At 41.3% G+C, this 20381-nt stretch overlaps 1 non-coding gene across 1 annotated transcript; it reads left to right on the forward strand.

The window, feature by feature from the left end:
- The first annotated feature begins 18607 nt into the window (after window positions 1–18607).
- Window positions 18608–18798, forward strand: LOC142443871 (U2 spliceosomal RNA). The gene has a single exon (XR_012783599.1). It is a non-coding gene; the product is annotated as a U2 spliceosomal RNA (small nuclear RNA).
- Window positions 18799–20381: the final 1583 nt, after the last annotated feature.

Genomic DNA, 20381 nt, shown 5'->3' on the forward strand with positions numbered 1-20381 from the left:
TCCTTGGGAAAAAGGAGAGGATTTCTACTCGCCTGATCATCCTTGTAAATATGACTGAATTAAAGAGCAAACATAAGCCCATTAAAACAAACTGTGTGGCTTAACATTTTAAATCCAGACATCTTACTTGTGATTGTCTCCCAGCAACCAGTTTTGGCAAAACTGTGTGCTACGTGGGAGTCAAACTGGGTTCCTTTTGCTCACCCTTGGTGTGTTTCCAGCGCATGGCTCCCGGGAGGAACAGCAAAGTGGTGAATGCAACGCTGAGGTGGTTTCCCCTTCACACTGATCTTGGATGGTGATTGTGTGTATCAATCTTACTTTTCAGCATTCATTGCTACTGATGTGTTAGTCCTTCGAGCAAAAGGGAGGGACATAAATGAACCAGGCCTTTAAGAACACGGACTTGATACGAGCAGCTGTGGATGGGGGTGTTTCCCCCATGGTGTGAAATGAAAAATGCAGCAATTGGGATAGCCACTACGCAGTTTCTTTCTCATATGCCTTGAATGAAAGATTTAGACCAGAGAAGGAATCCCAGAGAAAACAGGTGGCTCGGGAGCTGGAATGGATGGTGGCCAAGTACTCTGTGTCACAGATTCCTCCTCCCTAACCAATTGGCCATCCCATGGGAACCCTTTGCAATTTATCCCAAGGAACATATTTTATGTGGAGTGTTATGGAGTTGGCCTGAGAGTAGGAGTGGCAATTATTTTTTTTAATTATTTTGTTGGGGGCTTGTACAACTCATCACAATCCTTACATACATCCAATTTTATAATTCTTTGTTATAAAATGTGTCGAGCACATTTGTACATTTGTTTTCATCATCCTTCTCAAAACATTTGCTTTCTACTTCAGCCCTTGGTATCAGCTCCTCATTTTCCCCTTCCCTTCTTTACCCTCCCTCACTCATGAACCCTTGATAATTTATAAATTGCTATTATTTTTAATGTCTTACACTTACCGATGTCTCCCTTCACCCACTTTTCTCTTGTCCATCCCCCAGGGAGGGAGTTATATGTAGACCATTGTGATTGGTTCCCCCTTTCTCCCCCCACCTTTCCCTTACTTTCCTGGTATTGCTACTGTCATTATTGGTCCTGAGGGGGTTATGTGTCCTGGATTCCCTATGTTTCTAGCTCTGATCTGTACCTGTGTAAATGCTCTGATCTAGCCATGTTTGTAGGGTAGAACTGGGATCGTGATAGTAGGGGGTGGGGTGGGGGGAAGCATTAAAGAACTAGAGAAAAATTGTATGCTTCGTCGATGCTATACTGCACCCTGACTGGCTCACCTCCTCCCCATGACTCTTCTGTCAGGGGATGTCCAGTTGGCTACAGATGGGCTTTGGGTCCCACTTTGCACTCCCCCTCATTCACAATTATATGATTTTTTGCTCTTTGATGCCTCCTACCTGATTCCTTCGATACTTTGTGATCACACCGGCTAGTGTGCTTCTTCCATGTGGGCTTTGTTGCTTCTCAGCTAGGTGGCCGCTTGTTTATCTTCAAGCCTTTAAGACCTCCAGATGCTATATCTTTTGATAGCTGGACACCATCAGCTTTCTTCGCCACATTTGCTTATGCATCTGCTTGGTCTTCGGCGATTGTGTCAGGAAGGTGAGCATCATGGAATGGCAGGTTAATAGAACAAAGTGTTCTTGCATTGAGGGAGTACTTGAGTAGAGGACCAATGTCCATCTCCTACCTTAGTACTAAACCTATAAATATATGCACATAGGTCTATTTCAGGAGTGGCAATTTTATAACAAAGAATTATTTCCTCATACTGTACGGACACAAACATCATCCAATTTTAAAAGGAAATTTCAAGTTGATCATTCATTTGGGAGAAGGAAGGTACTTTTTATAAGTCATTTCAGACTTGTCCTTTACTTCATTTTCCTCTCTTAGGAAGGTTCATCTAACTGGCAAACATTTTACTTGACTGGTTATGGGTGTGTAGAACACAGAGAGAGTTTAAGGTGGGGATGACTGGAGAGAAAAGAATAAATAATGACACTTCTGTTCATTTTCCCTATGGACAGATTTGTGACTATTCTATTTCTGTACGTAGAACATAAACCTTTGATGAATAGCCCAGTGTAAAAAAAAAAACTTTTATCTTCCTGCTAGTTGTGAAAGTAGTGGTATGTTGCAACTGAAGACGTCATATTAGTATTAGAATGTGAATGCCACCTTTACAGTTCACTGTCACTGATCAAATGGTCACTAAAACCAAAGTTGTTAAGCAATGATCAGAAAAGGCTAATTACTTAAATTTCTTTCACTGTAACTGATAGCTCATAGATTGCCTGGCAGTCAGATTTGCCTTTCAGTTGGGATTAATTTTGGAGTACATTCATTCCTCTTTAGTCATGTGAACTAGTATGGTAAAATGCTAAATTTGAAACTTTGTAATGTGCAATATTGAGGCAAGGGAATGCTGAGTCACCTTGACAAGAAGCCACATAGAAAGGTTCACATGAGTCAATGATCGGGAGATTGTTTTCACCCTGAGAAGTTCCGTAACTGTGTCAGCAGTACTTTGCTCCCAATTCCCAGAGACTGGAATGTTCAGGGGAAAACAGCTTCAGGTCTGCCTTCATGTCTGTTCCTGCTCCAGCAAAGGATCCCGGGAGCCATGTACTGGAGCCTTTCCAAGGATGAGCAAAAAGAGGTTACTGGCTGGCTGATCCATAAAAACTAACCTATTATCATCATGTTCCTCAAAAAGTCAAATATGTATTGCTGAAACCCAGGTGGGGACTGAGCATGATAGTGGGACAGGAGGAAAGTCAAGGGAAATAGAGGAAAGAGCTGGGAGGCAAAGGGCATTTATAGAGGTCTAGATAAAGACACATATATATGCAAATATATTTATATATGAGGATGGGGAAATAGATCTATGTGCCTATATTTATAGGTTTAGTATTAAGGTAACAGAAGGACATTGGGCCTCCACTCAAGTACTCCCTCAATGCAGGAATACTTTCTTCTATTAAATTGGCATTCTATGATGCTCACCTTCCTGACACAACTGCTGAAAACAAAGCGAGTGAATAAGCAAATGTGGTGAAGAAAGCTGATGGTATCCGACTATCAAAAGAGATAGTGTCTGGGGTCTTAAAAGCTTGAGGGTAAACAAGCGGCCATCTAGCTCAGAAGCAACAAAGCCGACATGAAAGAATACACCAGCCTGTGTGATCACGAGGTGCTGAAGGGATCAGTTATCAGGCATCAGAGAGCAAAAAATCATATCATTGGGTGCACACCTCCATGATAGGATCGCTGAGGACAAATGAGTGCATAAGCAGATGTATTGAAGAAAGCTGATGGTGCCTGGCTATCAAAAGGTATAGTATCTCGGGTCTAAAAGGCTTGAAGGTAAACAAGCAGCCATCTAGCTCAGAAACAACAAAGCCCACATGGAAGAAGCATACCAGCCTGTGCAATCACGAGGTGTCGTAGAGATCAGGTATAAGGCATCATCAGAACAAAAAAATCTTACCATAGTGAATGAAGGGGGAAGTGCAGAGTGGAGACCCAAAGCCCTTCTGTCAACTACTGGAGATCCCCTCCCAGAGGGGTCTAGAGGAGGAAACGAGCCATTCAAGGTGTGATGTAGCAATGATGAAACATACAACTTTCCTCTAGTTCCTAAATGCATCCTCCACCTACACCCCACTATTATCATCCAAATTCTACCTTGCAAGTCTGACTAGACCAGAGGATGTACACTGGTACAGATAGGAACTGGAAACAGAGGGAATCCAGGACAGATGATACCTTCAGGACCAGCGGTGTGAGTGGTGATACTGGGAGGGTAGAGGGAGAGTGGGTTGGAAAGAGGGAACCAATTACAAGGATCTACATGTGACCTCCTCCCTGGGGGATGGATAACAGAAAAGGGGGTCATGGGAGACATTGGACAGGGCAAGATATGACAGAATAATAATTTATAAATTATCAAGGGCTCATGAGGGAGGGGCAAGCGGGAAGGGAGGGGAAAAAATGAGGGCCTGATGCAAAGGGCTTAAGTGGAGAGCAAATGTTTTGAGAATGATGAGGGCAATGAATGTACAAATGTGCTTTACACAATTGATGTATGTATGGATTGTGATAAGAGTTGTATGAGCCCCTAATAAAATGATTTTTAAAAGTCAAACATATCAAGTGCATATTTGTAGCAAAATGGTGAGAAAAAAAAACCAGTTTCTTTTTTCCCCACTTTGTTACTGTACTAAATCTTAAATTGTATTTAGTTACTGCTTGCTGCATAACCAGTTGCCACAAAATTTGACAGCTTGAAACAATACTCATTTATTATTTCATAGGTTCTGCAGATCTGGAATCTGGACACGACATAGCTTTGTCCTCTACTTCAAAGACATCTCAAGACCCCGTTGGAGAGCGATGTGCTTCTTCCAAGGTCACCTGATTGTTGAGATCATTTGCTTTACTGCTGGGGTTGGCTGGAGCTCCGTGCCACATGGACCTCTCAGACACAGCAGCTTGCTTCGTCTCTGTGTATGAGTCAAGAAGGCAATGGAGTATACCAGTAAGATAGAAACCACAATGTTTAGTCATCTAATCAGGGAAGAGACATCATATCACCTTTTGGTTATTCTATTTGGTTAACACCAAGTTATCTAGGTTCAGATTGCATTCAAGTGCATGAGTCCCAGAAGGCAGGCAACAGTGGGGACCATTTCTACCATAGCTACTGACCATAATCAACTGAAACTCAATTCAGATGAGCAAAAGGTTATATGTGATGGGAGATCAGCACCGTCATGTTTCAAGGCAAATTTTGCTCCAGTCATGGATCTGTGAAGGTTTGCCTGAGTTAAATTTCCAGGCGAGTATTATTCCAGAAAATTGAGGCCCCATAATGTTGAAATATTTTCCTCGAGGAATCATAGATAGAGGCTGTAAGTTAAGGAGCATGCAATTAAGGACAAGATTGTAACCACAGCACAGGGCAGGACTACAAAGTTAAATTCAGCTAACCGGCTTTATGCTGGGGATCTTGTAGATGTCTGGGCAGTCTTGAAAATGTGGAATAGAGAGGAGAATGAAAGGAAACTAACTAATACATCGAACTGATTAAAAACAAACACGCATTGCACAACTATTGGGGATTTTCACATACCACCGTCCAGGATCATAATGCTGGAACCACTGAAGTTCGGGTTTCTCACACTTGATGCCAGATTCCTAGAGGAAATTCAGGACTCTGAACAGCTGCTGAGGAACGGCAGTGCCAGGGCTGTCTGAGTGGGTGTACAAAAGGATTGAAGCGGATTTGTAGGAGATGAGATATTGGGGATATTTAGTAACAAAGTATTTAAGACACAAAGAGATAATATGGTCGGGTAATCAAAAAAGTGGATTCTGAAGTCAAACATCCTCCAATCTTCTTCCTAGATTTGTTACTTGGCAGCTATGTGATCTTGGGAAAGTTGCTTCATCTTTTTGAGCCTCGGTTTCCTTTATCAATCAAGTGGCCTTACAACCAAGTGTTTTTAGAATTTTTAAATTTTGCTTTTAAAATTAAATGAGATGATGTATATTTCATTTAGTGGCACACAATACATTTCAGTAAATATTATTACTCTTACACAGACTTATAGCAGCAGACAGAGGTGAGGGGTAAAAAATTAAAGAGAGGATAATTCAAGGTTTTCACCAAGGGTGCTGGCAGAATGATGGTACCATTTATTTACAAGTAGAAATTTCAGTGGGGGCAGTACTTGTATATTGTTTCAGTGAAAAATGATAAGATCCGTTTCAGGCTTGTTAAACTTACATGAGAGCATATGATGCTATCCAGCAAGTTCTTTGTGGTCTCACAGAAAGTTAAATCTGGAAGTAACCATGAGATCTGTGTTCTGATGTCTCTTTAGTCATGGTGAGTCCAAGGTGAACATTTGCTCCTTTCCCAGCCATTGGTTGATTTGTTTAAGACTCAGACTGAGCTGAGCATCCATCTGATGACTAAGCTTCATTGAAAATTGAAAGTTGATTCACAATATCGAGAAGATGGAAACACCGTAAAGGCCCATTGGTGGGAGAATGGATCCATAAGCTTGGTACATGCTCACAATGAAATACTACACACCATTAAAGAATGATGATGAAATTGTGAAGCACCTCATGACAGATGCATTTGCAAGACATTACACTGAGTGAAGTTAGAGCAAAAATTATATGAGACTACTGTGATTAAAAAGAAAAAAAAGGGTTTCATACCAAAAGAAACACACTTTGGTGGTCGACAAAGGTAGAAGGGAGAGAACGAAGAAAAAGCAATAGGCTAGCCAGGTGGTAACTTGAGCCAAGGGAAAGATGATATATTACAAGAGGGTGATGGGGGAAAGGGGCAAAGGTGGGGAAAGGACAAGTCCTTGGGAGGTTTGATGTTATTTAATACCCCATGGGGATGATTGGGAATGTTTTTCTTTTTTGTTTCTTTGTTTTTCTGCATTTTGCTTATTTATTTGGTTTTTTGTTGTTTCTGTTTATCTTGTGGGTTTTGGTTTTTGTTATAATGTGACCGCCAAAGTAAGAACCCAGGGACAAGCACATGGACTCTGGTCTTCCACTTAACTCTAGCCCCAACCCAACAACAGTGAATTCTGATACCATGACCCTGCTGGATGCTCACCTTCATGAAATGATTGCTGAAGATAAGGGAACTACAGCAAAGTGTGGTGAAGAAAGCAGATGGTGCCCAGCTTTTGATCGGGATAGTGGCTGGGATCCTAAAGTCTTATAATTAAACAAGCAGCAATCTAAGTAAGGAGTCCACTAAGCCCACATGGAAGGAGCACATCAGCCTGTGTGATCCAAAGATGACAATAACGACATTTTTTAAAGATAGAGCTTAAATTGTGAACCCCCAATTTGTAGAAGGCAATGGAGAACAGTGGGATCCCAAAATCCATCTGAGGAGAGTAGCTAGTCAGATTAAGCTTTTGGCAGATCCCCTCTAGCCCCAGGCAAGGGTACTCGAACAGCTTTACCGACAGAGATGATTGTAAACTTGATTATGGTGGCTCGAACATGGTATGATTTGATACTTTGTCAGTGGACTTCCCTCTTGACCCAACCTGAACTTGTTCTAAGCTGAAGTATTTCTTACTTGTTCCACAACAAAAATTTCTTCCTTGTGAGAGTGGCGATACTGGGAGGGTAGAGGGTGGGGTAGAGAGGGGGAACCTATTACAGGGCTCTACCTATAACCTCCTCCCTGGGGGATGGACAAAAGAAAAGTGAGTGAAGGGAGACGTCGGACAGTGTACGATATAACAAAATAATTTATAAATTATCGAGGGCCCATGAGGGAGGGGGGGAAATGAGAAGCTGATGCCAGGGGCTTATGTGGAGAGCAAATGTTTTGAGAATGATGAGGGTAACAGATGTACAAATGTGCTTTATACAATTGATGTTTGTATGGATTGTATTAAGAGTTGTATGAGCCCCTAATAAAACGATGTTTTTAAAATTTCTTCCCTGAATTTTTGAATATTGATAATGGTCTTTTCTTGCTTGCTTTATATTTGTTTATGTTTATAGTATTTTCTTGCCATTTTATTTTGTCTGCATTGTTTCTGTTGGTCTCCCAGTCTGTGAGGCACAGAAGGAGTAGATACATAGAGACACGAACTGGTGGAATGGCTATCAGGGATGTGGGGTGGGGCGAGGGAGGGGATTGGGGAACAAACAATAAATGTGGGAGAGGGCACTAGAACTGAATGTGATGTTGTGTGTACAATTCATGTTAACAGCGATTTAACCATGAGAGTGTATGATATGTGAATGCTATATCAAGAAAACTACTGGGGGAAAAAGGAAGAAGGAAAGAAAGCCAACTGGCCCCCGGGCTACCGTAGGTAAAGGGGCAGGAACACTGAGCATCTGTCAGTGATGGTGGAGTCATTTGGAAAAGGGCACCAATAATGGTGGTATGACATGAAGCATGTAATCAATGACAGGCAGGGAATTATACAAGTATAAGTTGTTAAATTGGAGAATGTTTGGGTGTGCATATTTTCCCCAGAATTAGAAAAATATATAATTTACAAGGAATAAGAAAATGTTCTAGAATTGAATAGTGACAGTTGTACAAGTCTTTTTGACATGACTGAATTATTGAATTATGACATGTGAGTGAAGTGCTAATAAAAGTGTTTTTTAGGACATATATATTTATATATATACACCCACAAACACACACACGTACATATGTATATGTATACATATATATGTATATACCCAAAAGTTTGTGGGGGAAAATCCAGTGCTTGCTTATTAAGTCAGGCACAGCTTAGTGCTCAAAGTGACAATTTTGCACTCCAACACTTTACTTGTATTGCAGATTTATCCAATGGAATGCATCTTTTGATTCACTGACTGCCATTTTCATGAGCATTATTTGGCGATACAAGCAAGATGAAACCCTCGACACTTGGATATTTCCTCCATTTAATCACGATATGACCTACCGATTCAGTTGTGGGGATCTGGGTTTTCTTTATATTGCGTTGCATTACACACTGAAGACTGAAATCCTGGATCTTCATCAGCAAATCTTTCAAGTTCTCCTCTCATCCAGCAAGCAAGGTTGTATAATCTGCATATTGCAGGTTCTTAATAAGCTGTCCGCCAATCCTGACCCACATTACTCTTTATATATTCTAGCTCCTCATATTATTTGCTCAGCTTGGGCAAATTGAAAAAGTATGGTGATACAGCCTTAATGCTCACCTCCCCTGATTTGAAACCATGCCATATTCTCTTGTTCTGTTCATATGACTGACAACTTCTTGATCTACGCAGAGGTTCTAAGTACAATAAACTCTCAAGAACCCACTATCATGTCCATTCTAACTCCTAGCAGCCTTTTAGCACAATAAAAACAAAAAAACCACACTCACAGTCATTTAGTCAATTGACCCTTTAGGGCAGGGTAGACTTGCACCTGTGGGTTTCCTAGACTGTAACTATTCAAGAGAGTAGAAAGCGTCGTCTTTTTTCCCCACAGAGAGGCTGGTGGTTTTGAACTGCTGACCTTGCAGTTATCAACCCAACATAGCAAATCACCACCAGGGCTCTTCAGCACAATAGTATTTTGGAATTTCCACTCTTCTCAATTCTGTGTATTGCTTATTATGATTTGCACAACTTAATGCCTTTGCATAGTCAATAAAACACAAGTAAACATTTTTTAAACTTTTTTTAAGTAATTAGGGCTTAATAAAAATAATAATAAGTAAGTTTTTTAAATTGTTGAAACCATTATCTGATATGCAAACCCCCCACCTAATTCACAAAAATTGGGAAAAAGAAAACATTGGAAATTGAGCTCAATTTTCCTGTTCTCTGTACCCAAAAGCATATAAATTCAAATGCATAAAGAAGCATGAAATGATACTTGCATCAGCAGCACTTATAATAAAGAATCATGTAGCACAGGGCCAGAGAGCAAGCTGGTTAAGAAACCTGTACGATTTGAGTCCTCTTATCCATGGAGTTCCTGAAAGCCAGCTTCATTCTTGACTAAACCAAAAACCCCACTGCCGTCAAGTGCATTCTAATGCACAGAGCGCGTCTGTAAGGTGTCAAGTGCATTCTAATGCACAGAGTGCGTCCGCAAGGTGTCTCCTCACAGGAGGAGACAGTCTTTCTCCTGCAAAGCTGCTGATGTGCTTGAGCTGCCTGCCCTGTGGGTCACAGACGGTGCTTATCCCGCAATGTCACCGGGGCTCCCCCACTCTTACCTGCTGTTGTTAGATGCCAGCCAGCAGGTTCTGACTCACAGCATCCCCATGGAAACTAGGAACAAACACTGCCCAGTGCTGAGTCATGCACACTATGATGCTGTTTAAGGCTTCTGTTGTGGTCACCGTGTCATCTCATTCCGTTAAGGATCTAGCTACCTCTTTTCGGTACTTGACTGTACCAACCATGATGTCTGAAGGAAGGGAGAAGAAGTCTCCCTGCCCTTGTTTCTAAGCACCGTTCTGGCTGAGCTTCTTCCAGGACAGAGCGGTGGTTCTTTTGGCTGGTCATGGTACTTTCAATATTCTTCTCCAACACCATAGTTCAAATGAATCAACCCTTCTTTGGTCTTCCTTATTCAATGTCCACTGTCACCTGCATAGGAGGCTTTAGAAAATGCCATGGCTTCGGTCAGGTGCACCTTAGTCCTTAAAGTAACATCCGTGCCCTACAACACTTTAAAGAGGTGGTACAGCAGATTTACCCAATGAAGTGCGTTGCGTGATCTCCCAACGGCTGCTTCCATGAGCGTTGATCGTGGATCCAAGCACTATGAAATCTTTGACAACTCAACCTTTTCTCTATTTATCATCATGTTACCTACTGGTACTGTTGTGAGGATTTTGGTTTTCTTTACTTTTAGTTGTAATCCACACTGACGGCTGCAAAATCCTTGATCTTCATCTGCATATCATAGCTTGTTAATAAACTTTCCTCCAATCCTGATACCAAATTCTTCTTCATATGCTCTAGCTTCTCAGATTATTTTCTCAGTGTACAGATTAAACAAATGTAGTGAAAGACAGCAACCTTGACAGACACCTCTCGGATTTTAAACCAAGCAGTGTTCCTTTGTTCTGTTCACACAGATTCCTGCTAGTCCATATACAGGTTCCACTAGAGAACAACCAAGCCTTTGTGAGTAGAGCTACACAGTTGCATGCCTTCATATAGTCAGTAAAACACAAGTAAATATATTTCTGGCATTCTCTGCTTTCAGCCAAGATCCACCTGGTGTCAGCATTGTCATCCTTTGTCCCACGCTTCCTTCTAAATCTAGGTTGAGTTTCTGGCAGGTTCCTGTCAATATACTGCTGCAACCATTGCAGAACATCTTTAGCAAATTTTTATTTGCATTTAAATGAATATATTGTTTGATAATTCTCACATTCTGTTGGGTCAACTTTCTTTGGAAAGGGCAACAGATTGGCTGCTGATGTTGAGTTTCCCCATCGTCTCCTCCCACAAATGTAATCAATTTTATTCCTGTGTAATCTGTCTGGCAAGGCCCATTTGTACAGTTGTCTCTTATGTTGTTGAAAAAGTCAATAGTCCTGAAAAATTCTATCATGAAACTGCCAGCTTAATTTCTATCACCAAGGCCATATTTCCAATTAGTGTTTGTTTGTCACTGTTTCCAATGTTCTCATTCCAGTTATCAATGCATCTTGATTGCATATTTGATCAACTTCAGAGTGAAGATGTTCATATAGTTCTTCAGTTTCTTCATCCCTGGCTTTATTGGTTGGTGAAAAATTTGAGTAATAGTTGTATTAACTGAATTTCCTTATAGGCATAAAGCTACGATCCCATAACAGACAGCATTTTACTTTAAGATAGATCTTGAAATATTATTATTTTTGATGATGAGTGTCATGTTATTCCCATTGAATTTTTCATTTTAGGCATGAGAAACCATGTCGACAGGGATAAAAACGAGATAAGAGCTCACGACACACACAACCTAGGAGCAGGCATGGGGATAGCAAAAGGGGAGGGAGAAGGGAGGAGGAGGCGGGCAGGAAGGGAGGATGGAGCATAATGATCAGCACACAACCCCCCCCCCCGGGGGAAGAACACCCCCCCGGGGGAAGAACACCCCCCCGGGGGAAGAACACCCACCATGGGGGAAGAACACCCACCATGGGGGAAGAACACCCACCATGGGGGAAGAACACCCCCCCGGGGGAAGAACACCCCCCCCGGGGGAAGAACCCCCACCATGGGGGAAGGGAGACAGTGGTTAGTGTAAGACATGAAAATAAATATAATTTATAATCTTCAAGAGGTCATGAGTGGAGCGGGGAGAGGTAAAAAGAGGAGCTGATACCAAGGGCTCAATAGAAAGTAATTGTTGAGAAAAGAATGGTGGCCACATATGTACAAATATGCCTGATATAATTGATGTATGGATTGTAATAAGCAGTGTGAGAGCTCCCAATAAAGTGATCAAAAATAAAAACAAACAGTAAATTATTGTTGTTATAATATAATGAGCATAGAAAATAATTTTGAGGTAATTACAATCGATAGATTTATGGCAAATGCAATGGGTTTTGGGTGGTTTTTGTTCAAACTACAGTAAAAGCACCGTAGCCTAAACCCTGCACATCATACCCTGAACTAAGAGTGGTCCAAGTCCAGATCCATATGAGCTTCCCATTTAGAGAGGGTGAGAGAGTGGCGAGGCCTTACATCCCAGGAGGAGCGCCAACAGAGCTTAAAATAGCAATATGATCGTTGAGACAGCTTCTTCCAAAAAGGCAGGCGAGTAGCTACATCTTAAAAGTGAGCTACTGAGAGCTCACATGAGTCATTCTGAATTCCTGCCGAGTTAAAGAGAAAAATATGTCAATTTCTGCTGAGAAAGTGTCCATACAGATAAACCGTCAGGATAGTCCATTCATGATAAATTGTGAATGGAAAATTTACCTACACACACAAAGTTGGTTGGTTTTTTTTTTTTGAAAGATGAGTCTACTTTACTAGCAGAATATGTTTCTGTAAAAGCAATTAGAGTTGGAGTCCTTGAACGACAGCCAACTCTGCTGGAAAGCAGGAGATTTTACTTCCTTTAATGATGTCGATTAAAATATGGCCGCCCTCTTGGTTTCCAGGGAGTGACTGTTTTGAATATATGAAAACACAAAAAGACCAACAACTTTTGAAAATCAGTTTATCGAGACAATTTAGCAGATAGCACACTATGCTGAAATTTTTAGATCTGAATCAGTCTAGTGGTGCAAAGTGCCAACGTTGGGACCATAAATTTGGACCTGAGTTTTTCTTTTGCTGTTCAGATCATCTAGGCCAACTTTCAAGAGAGTATGCAATGTTTTCAAAAACAGGCATAAGAATACTGCCTTAGAGATCAGTCTGTTCTATTGAGTGACATGTACTCCAGGTAATTTAAGAAAGGGGGAATCGTTGTAAGGATTCAGGGATCTCATGAGCCCCAGGAAGAGGAAATGAATCTAGGAATCGGCACATATCAGGAACCAAGGTGTCTTCTGAGACAGGCAGTATGTGTGAGGGTGGAACAGGGTTGTGTCTCTGTATCATTTTTCACGCTCCCCACAGACATGGAAATGCATCCAAAATGTTATCTCCAGGCCAGGCATTACATCACTGATCTGTTCTATAGCCCAACAGAGACCAAACTGATTTACACCCCATCAGTGAGAGGAAGTACGGTCTTCTGAGCCCATCTGGGGAAATTTTAGGAAGTCGGGCCTGCAGTGGGCTAATCCGGGCAGGACAAATACAATTCTCATGTGTCATCCTCAACCAAGCTGATGACTGACTTTCTCCCCCAAATTCTCTAGCCCCAAACTAGGCATAGCTGTAGCTGATGCACTGACATGTAGAAGACGCTGCATTTCTCTTTCTCACGTGCCTGTCACTCTTTTCTAGGAAACATTCCCTGACATCTGTGTTGGTGCCTTGCTTCTAAAATAAATATTGGTCTTAGACTAAGGTAGAAATTAGCCCCAAAGGGTAAAGTCTGGAAAACTGCAAAAATGAGAAAAAGAAGGAAATATATTAGGTAATGTCTCCCACAAGTATGAAATCATTAAACAAAATCTTTCAAAGAGAAGTTAATTTTTTGCCAGTATTTATATTTCTTTTTAGTATTAAAAACTAACAGCCCAGCCACCAAATACAGTTTTAAAAGCATGGTTCATTAATAAAATCAAGTTGCCTCAAAGAAACCATGTGGCATTCTGGAATTTTTTTAAGTTACCTAATATAAAATTATCAGTGATATGACTCAAATTTATTGAGATAATATTCCTTTTATAGACAGTACCACTGCTGCAAGTGCAGAAGAAAAACTGCATTCATCCCCATTTCATAAGGCTTCTTTAATTAAAGGGGATATCTGAACTCTAAATATAGACTTGCCTTATTTAATCAGGCATGAGCTAGCTTATTGTGGGCAGTAGCTTCTCTTTTAGTTGAGCTTGCTGCTTGGAGGACGGATTGTTTCCTTTTTGCTTGGGGATACTTTCTCACAGCCCAGGAAGGGGCATTTGTTAATAGTAAATAATATCTCAGTATTGTTTACTTACCTTACTTGTCATCTAAATCACTGCAGCAAGAAAAAAATAATTCAACAGAAACAATTGTTCAATAGCCACAACTCTTTTACGTTAACTCAGAAATATCCAAACAGATTAGTCATATTTTTCTAGACAATATTCCTGGGCACCTTGTTAAATTGCAGGTTCTGTAGGCCTAGAGTGGGACCTTTAGTCTCTGTAGTTCAAACAAGATCTCTGCTTCTGCTGCTGAGTAGGGAACCACATTTTCAATAGTAAAGCCTTAACCTTAGCACACAGGTATGCTCATTTGAACCGCTAGATCGTCTTTTCCAATAGCTGTGTTATTCCCCTGTTAGGGGGATATTTAGACTTGACCCTTTCTCTGGAATATTGACACATTGTCCCAAGTATACTGATGCAGCCCCTCAGAAGAAGTTGTCACAGAGAGTCTCCCTCTCCCTCTCCCTCTCCCTCTCCTTCTCCCTCTCTCTCCAGTATAGATAATAACCTATATTTTTGAAGTGGAAGAAAAGTTTCAATTTTCATGACTCCCAAGGACATTAAGTGACATTTTACTAGTATATAAACTCTTAAAATGTTGCATAATAGAACCAAACAGCCCTCTGGGAATGCATGTGTTTACAGAGTGTGAACTTAAAAACACCTCAACAGAAACCAAGAATCACTTTTCATCATGCTCAGCCACCCTCAGCATATGAATCTTCGTTGCCAGCAAAACCCTTTAAAAATGATTTTTGAACTAACTACAAGCTTTTCTTTCTTGATATGCTTTGTTTTGTTCTTTGTCTTTGGTTTGTTATTGCTGTTTTGTTGTCTGGTTGTATACTGTTGCTTTGTTTTCCTCTGTCTTGTTTTCGTGCACATTAGTGTCTCCACAGGTCTGTCTAAATAAGACAGGCTGGATGAACTATCTGGAGGAAAAACAACAGGACCGACAGTTCTGGGGGGACTTGGGATAGGGGAAGATGGGGGGTAAGGAAGTGGTGTTAACAAACATAGGGACAAGGGAAGAACATGGGACCCAAAATGATGGTGAGGGGGGAGTGGCAGGCCTGGTAGGGAATGATCAAGGGTAAGATTACTTAAAGAAGAGGTATAGCTGTAACCCAGGTAGGGATGGATCATGGTAGTAGGGCAGGAGGAAAGTCAATGGAGATGAAGGAAAGAGCTAGGAGTCAAAGGGCATTAATAGAGGTCTATACAAAGACATGTACATACAAAATATATATATATATATATATATGGATGGGGAAATAGATCTATGTGTCTATATTTATAGGTTTAGTATTAAGGTGGCGGAAGGACCTTGGGCCTCTACTCAAGCACTCCCTCGACGCATGAATACTTCCTTTTATTAAATTGGCACTCTACGATGCTCACTCTCCGACACAACTGCTGAAGCCAAAGCAGGTGAACAAGTAAATGTAGTGAAGATAGCTGATGATGCCCGGCTATCAAAAGAGATAGTGTCTGGTGTCTTAAAGGCTTGAAGATAAACAAGCGGCCATCTAGCTCAGAAGCAACAAAGCCCACATGGAAGAACACACCAGCCTGTGTGATCACGTGGTCCTGAGGGATCAGTTATCAGGCATCAAAGAACAAAAAATCATATCATTGGCTGCACACCTCCATGATACGATTGCCGAGGACAAACGGGTGCATAAACAAATGTGACAAAGAAAGCTGATGGTGCCCGACTATCAAAAAAGATAGTGTCTGGGGTTTTAAAGGCTTGAAGGTGAACAAGCGGCCATCTAGCTCAGAAGCAACAAAGCCCACATGGAAGAAGCACACCAGCCTGTGCAATCACGAGGTGCCAAAGGGACCAGTATAAGGCATCATCAAAAAAAATACCATAGTGAATGAAGGGGGAAGTGCAGAGTGGAGACCCAAAGCCCATTTGTCGGCCACTGGAGATCCCCTCACAGAGGGGTCTGGGGGAGGAGAGGAGTCAGTCAGGGTGCAATGTAGTACCGATGAAGAATACAGCTTTCCCCCAGAACCTGGATGCTTCCTCCCCCAACTACTATGATCCAAATTCTACCTTGCAAGACTGGATAGAGCAGAGGTTGTACAATGGTGCATATAGGAGCTGGAGGCACAGGGAATCCAGGATGGACGATACCTTCAGGACCAGGGGTATGAGGGGCTATACTGGGAGAGTAGAGGGTGAGTGGGTTGGAAAGGGGGAACTGATTACAAGCATCTACATGTGACCTCCTCCCTGGGAGACGGACAACAGAGAAGGGGGTGATGAGAGACTCCGGATAGGGAAAGATATGACAAAATAACTATCTATAAATTATCCAGGGCTCATGGGGGGAGGGGGGGAAGAGGACCTGATGCAAAGGGCTTAAGTGGAGAGCAAATGCTTTCAAAATGATTAGGGCAAAGAATGTACAGATGTGCTTTATACAATTGATGTATGCATATGTATGGATTGTGATAAGAGTTTGATGAGCCCCTAATAAAATGTTTAAAAAGAAAAAAAAATGTTGTCAGGCAATAGAGACCATGTTTTTCTGAAAATAATCTACACACTCTTTTTCTAAAAGAGTTGTGAATCACTTTTTTATTCTGAATATACTTCCAGGAAACAAAATTACAACTATAGCTGTGAGTTTGTGGGGTGTGTGTGTGTGTGTGTGTGTGTGTACAAAAACAGAAATGGAATTGTGCTGGGTGGAGTTTTTGTTGTAGACATTTTTTCCTGCTAGGGGAGCATCAAAATTTTTCCCTAAGTCAGTGCAACCAGTGGTGTCACCTGGGAAAATTCTCTCTGGTCCCTGTGAATTTTTTTGGTAAAAGCAGTTTCACTCAAAGCTCATTTCTTGTGATGGCTGATTTAAGAGAACAGCATGTGGCTGTGAAATTTTGTTCCATGTTCTGGAAAAATGCCGTAGAAACTGTCATGATGCTGAGCACAGCTTACAAGGACGGCACTATGGGAATAACTCAAGTGCACCTATGGTTTTCTCACATCAAAATAGGTGAAATGTTAATTGAGGACAAACCTTGATTCGGACGTCCTTCAACTTCCTGAATGGATGACCACCAGGTCAGATTGTTAATCAAGTGTCCTATTTAGTGATTCTGAAAAAATTGCTTAGCAGTGTGTTACCCAAAAAAGCCTGATTTGTGGCTTCCTGGGGACTGGTTTTGCAACCATGACGATTCACCAACTCAGGCAGCCATCTCAGTGAGCCAGTTTTTGGCCAAAAATAGCATGCTTCTCTTTCCCTATGCATCTTACTCACCTGACCTCACTTCATGTGACTTTTTTTTGGTTCCACAAATACAGAGGGACATGAAAAGAATGTGATTTAATGATGTAAAAGAGGTAAATAAAAGAAGGAGGGAGATGCTGTCAGCCATCCAAACAGATACATTTCAAAAAATGTTTCTAAGAATGGAATCACAGATTTGACAATTTTATTGAGTGTAATGGAGATACTTTGAAGGTGATAGGTTGTTCTGTAAAAAAAATTAATATATAGCTTTGAAAAAAAATTCCAGAGTTTTGGGGGTACACCCTATGAACACATAACTATATATATGTATTCATATTTGCACAATAAAGCCATGCTATAACACAGAGCAGAACATTGGTTTATATTTAATAATTCATATGCATTTCATATTTTGCTTCAACACATCCATCACAATCTCCTCAATTTACCGCCACTATCCCACCTCCTTCCTGTGGTTCCTGTATCCTTTCTTCCTTCTTTCGCCCTCTGTCCCTGGCTAAATGCTGTCCTTTTGATCTTCGTGGTTGATTTTCTAACATGGGTTAGACATTCATTTCCAGACCCGAGGGGTAACTAAGGGCCATAGTCTTGAAGTCTCATTTAAAGTCAGAATTGACAGTAGATTTTTGGAATTTAACTGCTTTACCAGCATTACTTCATACTTCCAGAGGAAAATTTCAATACAAAGGGTGTAAAGCTAATTACCATTGAGTAGCAAGTCACTGAAGTCCTATTGGCATCATGATTACCACTGGGCTACTCCCTCCAAGGGCCTCCACTGTGAGGACCAGGAGCTCCCCTGCAGAAAGCTGAAGGTCGGTCTTTCTACTCCTGTAAAAAATTAAAATCTCAGAAGCCCATAGGGCAGTACAACCCTGTCCTATGAGGTTGCCATGGTCAGAAAGGACTTGATGGCAATGAGTTTGGTTTGTTTTGTTTTTTAGCAAGTCACTGCTCCCAACTCATTCAACCAACCACTCTGTCTCCACACTGGGCTCTGTTGTTGTTGTTACTGACCCATAGCAACCCTATGTACAACAGAAGGAGACACTGCCTGGCCTGCACCATCCTCATCATTGCTCCTGGTTTGAGCCCATTGTTGTGAGCAGGATGTCAATCCATCATTGAGAGCCTTCCTTTTTTCACTACCCCCTAAACACAATGCCTTTCTGCAGGTGCTGCTTTCTTAGTATTGGCAGTGGCAAAAACAAAATTGCATTTTATCGCTTCTCGGCCTTTTGGCTAAGATCAAGTGTAGTATCTGTTCTTATCAGTTTAATATCTGATACGTCCTCTATCCGAGGACAATATATTAAATGGATTTTTGGAGCAGGGAGTTGGAATAGGAGCTTGCTCCGTCCACTCCACGCATCGACCTGGTATTGCAGTACCTCCGGGAACGGTGCACCCCCTCGGGGGACTTATAAAAAAAAATTGCATTTCATTGAAAATATGATTCTATAAAAAAATCTTGATACTTATTATCTATTGGTCATGACAGAGAAAGAGAAAACTGCTTTTGAAAAAAAATATTTCAAATGAACTAGAGTCAGATTTAGTGGTGATTCAGATGAGCTGCATAAGCAACTTCTTCATTTGAATCAGGTCCAATGAACTTTTCATTCTGACGCAAAAGCTGCTCCAATGGAAAAAGGAAGAAATTCGAGGACAATTGAAGTCATTTAACCTTCTATGTCTATATAAGCATGGCTCAATAGAATACTCCCCTTCCCTGGGGGGACACCCGGCTTTATTTCTGGCCAGGGCACTTCATGATTAGTTACCACCTATGTGTCAGTGAAGCTTGTGTGGTGATGTGATGCTAAATAGATGTCAATGGAACTCCCAGACATCACGGAGAGGAAAGGCCTAGTGACCAACTGTCCCTAAACCGCCCAAGGAAAATCCTATGGCTTATGAAGGTCCAACCCACAACTCATCATAACAATGACAAACCTGGGCATCATTGTGGCCTGTTGTGCATGGGGGTCACCATTAATTTTGGGCTGACTCCACAGGACCAAACAAAAACAAATCAGACAAGCACAAGATAGGGGGAAAAAATAGGAACAGAAGTTATTGGGGAAGAAAGCCAAATGATAATATAAACATTGTTAGATTCATCACATGGGGGATCCTTTAACAAATCCCTTATGAACATTGAAGGGCCACTGGTCTGGGTCTTTTGAATTGGACCTCTTCTCTCTGTCCCCTTGACATGGATCAAGTTCAAAACTTTATGAACTCTTGTCTAAACTACATCAGTAGACTCCCACTTGATCTTTTTAGCCTCCAATCTCACTAAATTCCCTCCACCCCAGTTCAACTAATTCCCCACACTGGCAACAGAATCATCATTGTAAAATGCATACCTGCCTCTATCATTTCTCTACAAAAGTTTCAGGGCTGCTAGCTACATCCACTCTTGGTTAATGTCCAAGCACTTCTCTGTGGTGTCCCACAACCTGGACTTTGTGATTGTGTCACTTCCTCCACTCGAAACGCTGATTCTATTCTCCAGAAACAATATATCCCATTCAGTTTCTCCCAGTACAAAATTCTCCATCATTCCTTAAGAGCCTACTGATGCAGTGGTTAAATACTAAGCTGCTAACTGAAAGGTCAACAGTTCAAACTCACTAGCTACTTCACAGGAGAAAGATGTGGCAGATGGCTTCTATAAAGATTTTCTGGCCTTGGAAACCCAATGAAGTAGTTCTCCTCTATCCATAAGTAGGTGATGAGTTAGAATCTGTTCAATGGCACTGGGTTACACCATCCCCTATGAGCCCTGTACCCATGGCCTTTTCCCTTAGAATCACTAGACTGGTCATGATGAATGCTGGGACTCCCTGTCTTGTTTGCTTCTATTCTTGAGCCCGGCACACTACTTAAGAGATGTTCTATAATGTGTCCTGGCTACCTACAGCTTTATTTCTCCCCCACTCATTTATATATTATTGTACTTCACACACATCTCAGGTGATATGTTTATT

The sequence above is a fragment of the Tenrec ecaudatus genome, chromosome 3 (genome assembly GCF_050624435.1).
Source record: "Tenrec ecaudatus isolate mTenEca1 chromosome 3, mTenEca1.hap1, whole genome shotgun sequence".
Taxonomy (NCBI): domain Eukaryota; kingdom Metazoa; phylum Chordata; class Mammalia; order Afrosoricida; family Tenrecidae; genus Tenrec; species Tenrec ecaudatus.